Below are 3703 nucleotides of genomic sequence, written 5' to 3'. Positions count from 1 at the left end.
GAAAAAGTACTTTAAACCTATGTAAAATATTCACGTGTTTTATATTTTTAAATATTGTAGCGCTATCTCGTAAGAAATCTGTCATCACAAAATATTAATTTACTTGAATAAACTAAATAAATTTAAATTAATTATTGTAATAATAAAAGTGTATTTTTAATTTTTATTATTTAAAAACGTATTTATAAATGTACAAAATTTTATGAAAATTAGAAAAAAAATTTTTCTAATCTTTTTAAAGTAATAAAAAAACTGCTTTTCTTTGTTGAAATGATTTATTAATTATATTTTGTTAAAAAATTAAATTTTGGGGGATTTAAATTAATATTAATTAAATTTTTAAATAAATTATTACATACAAAATATCTCAAATTAGTTTATATTCACTAGATGGCGCGAATTTAGAATTTGATTTTTACCTCAGAGATAAAAAAATAAAATAATAGTTAAAACGAAGCAAAATTCCTAATTAAAAGTTATTTTTAATGTTATTTTTAATTTATCACGAAAAAAGTTACATAAAGATTATTAATAAAATCTTAATTTTCATAAATTAAATTCTCCCTCTAGTGACGGAATCAAATAATTAATTGATTCACAAAATGTATAGCCGAAGAGGTTATCAGCTACCGCTCTGGTGAATCCGGGATCGATTTCGGAAGATCAACTCCTTAGACATTTGTAATGGGTAATCTATTCCGGATACGTCGGGCCCCATCTTTTACCACCCAGCCGCCCCGTTAGGGGTTGGGCCGTACCCACAATGAATATGTAAAAAAAAGATCCTCCCTGAAGGATCTAAACGCTTCTATCTTCTGGTTAAAATAACAATGAATTGATTAACTTTCAGATATGAAAAACAGAAAACAAAATTTCCATTAAACTAAAAACATTTATATATACATGTAATTACCGTGTTCGTAGACTGTGACATGAGAATTATGCAAATTATAATTGTATCTATTGCGATCTGAAGCGAGGCGACAAACGTGTGCGTCGCGACTTTCGCTCTTCATAATTTCCAACATGAAATTTTAAGATAATAGGTTGTATTAGATCTACAAATAGGATAAAATCTAAATTAAAATATATTTTTTGTAATATTCTTATATTTTGTTACAATAAACATAACGTATCAATCGTTAATTATACATAGATGGCCTGAAAGTTGCTCCAACAAAGGATCTACAGACTAACAACATACAACTGTTCTTATTTGTATTGTAGAAAAATAAACGAACAATCAATTTTTCTTTCTGTTCTGACTTACGGAGGGTAGGTAACTAAATTTCTAAAACATTATATCAATAATGAAATAAAAATTAAAGTTAAGAAAAAGGTAAAAGCAAACCCAATTGCAGAGAAACACTTTATTACACTTTCAGACTCACTAAATGCATTTCGCCAAGAAAATTAGGCCTCCTCAGTAGGGTTAAAGTCAAACTTTTATGAACATTTCAAAAGTTATTGTGGTTTATTGAATGTACCTTTTTACATTTTTTCATTATTTTATTTTATTGAATAATGTTAACTTACTTGATTTGTCTTGCCACGTGGTAGTTAGGGTTCTTGCCACCACGTGGCAAGACAAATCAAGTAAGTTAGCATTATTCAATTACTACAACCTGCCACAATTTTTAAAAAACCGTTTAATTATGTATTTTATTTTATATTAAGTTATTCGATTATATCAACTATTAATCTACCGATTGTCATTTTTATTTTCAGAAGGAGGTGACAAGAACAAACAGATTATCTTTTATAATGAATGAAACAAGTTCATTTATAATCTATCTGCTGATATTGTGAATGGAGATGGCTTCAGAAAACAAGTAATAGACAGGAAAACGGTTCGAAATGAAACAGATTTGAAGTTTCAATTCTGCCAAGAACAGCTATGAAAACTTTTTTCATCCTAAAGTAAGATTTATCTTACAACAGATTCCTGGACTGGTTCCTTTAATGTAAGTTCATATCTTGGAACTACTACTCACTTTGTGGAAGATTATTTTTGTAAAAGTGCAATAATTGGACTTAAGCATTTAAAAGCAAGTCATACAGCTGAATGTTTGTGCAAATGCCTAGAAGAAACCTGTTCAACTGTTGGGATTGAAAAGCACAAAATAGTTGCAGTTGTTACCGATAATGCGGCAAACATTTGCAAAGCAGTAGACCTTTTCGTCGGAAAGATAAACACCTTAAATGCTTTGCCCACTCTTTAAATCTCGCAGCGCAGGATTCAATGGCTGACATACTAGAATTTAATGAATTGCTAAACAAAGTGTAAGCCATTATTTCATTTTTTCATCACAGCACAACTGCAACCCATCAGCTGCAAAAGAAACAACTATCTTCAAGAGAAACTTTCCCTTTGAAACTGAAAATCAGTTTACTCACCAGATGGAACTCAGTATATGATATGCTGGATCGATTTTTGAAAATTAAAAATGCAGTTGCCATTGTGCTACAGAAACTAAAAGATGCTCCCAATATGCTTGTTAAAAGTGAAATGGAAATCTTGGAAGAATGTTTCAAAGTTTTGAAGCCATATTACTTGGCAACCGTTGAACTGATAGGTGAGAAATACACAACAAATACACTTAGTAAAGTTATTCCTGTTGTTGTCCTTATTGCAAAAACTCTGGAGGAAACAAACCTCATCACAAAAATTGGAAAAAATCTTAAAAAGACCTGTTTCAATAATATCGACAAACGATTTTGTGGCAAAGAAAAGAATATGTTATAAAACATATTTAAGATTTCAAAAGCAAAATATGTGCTGCAAATGCAATTTCTTTCATCAATAACTATCTATCCCGACAGATTAAATATGATGTAGACTGTGTGGAAACCTTAAGTGAAACCATTAAAAGCACAGATGAGAATAGTCTGTGGTCACATAGGGAAATCAGAGATCCCATTAAAGTCTAAAGAAGGTTTTTGTACTACATTTAAAACTTAGAAGCTGCAACTATATCACACAATGTTGATACTCTTGTTACATGACAGTCAACGTTTGCCCATTTCAATTATTACCTTGAGAAACTGGCTGTTACATATTTAGGTATTCCAGCAACCTCAGTACCTGCAGAACGTCTTTTTTCAAAAGTTGGAAATATTATTACAAAGAAACGATGTGCATTGCATCCAAAAAGAGTTGAGAAACTTGCTATTATGAGTAGCTTTGAGTTTAATGATATACCTTCTTTTTCATTATAGTTTGTTTTGTAATATTGTGTAAATTTTCAATTACAGTAGAGCACCGATTATCCGACCCCCAATTAACTGTCACCTCGGTTAACCGACCGCATTCTAGTCTGCAAATTCAAATGTCCGCTAGTGATGTGGCGCTACAGTATTTGGCTATGTCTTGGCTACTTTAATATTATTTTTACGTGTTTTAGCTAGCAACACTGGATCGACCATGAAAGAGAGCCAGTATTTAAACGAGGCTTAATTTTCTAATTTTTAACGATACAATAGCGACGATTATTATTTTTAAAAAAAATTGATAGGCTTAACATGGAGGAAAATTCAACGCGAAGTAGGTTAATAGCGATATACTAATATACTAATTACATGGAATATAATAATATACTACACTAATAATGGATTTTTTCATACTTTTCGGTTATCCGACTTTTCAATTATCCGACCAACCCCAGTCCCCAATTAGGGCGGATAATCGAGGTTCTACTGTATA

Source organism: Centruroides sculpturatus, unplaced genomic scaffold (genome assembly GCF_000671375.1).
Source record: "Centruroides sculpturatus isolate CEXI.00-Female unplaced genomic scaffold, Cexi_2.0 scaffold1199, whole genome shotgun sequence".
In the NCBI taxonomy this organism is placed as follows: domain Eukaryota; kingdom Metazoa; phylum Arthropoda; class Arachnida; order Scorpiones; family Buthidae; genus Centruroides; species Centruroides sculpturatus.
The sequence above is the reverse complement of the archived record's forward strand: the minus strand, read 5'-3'. Positions refer to the sequence as shown.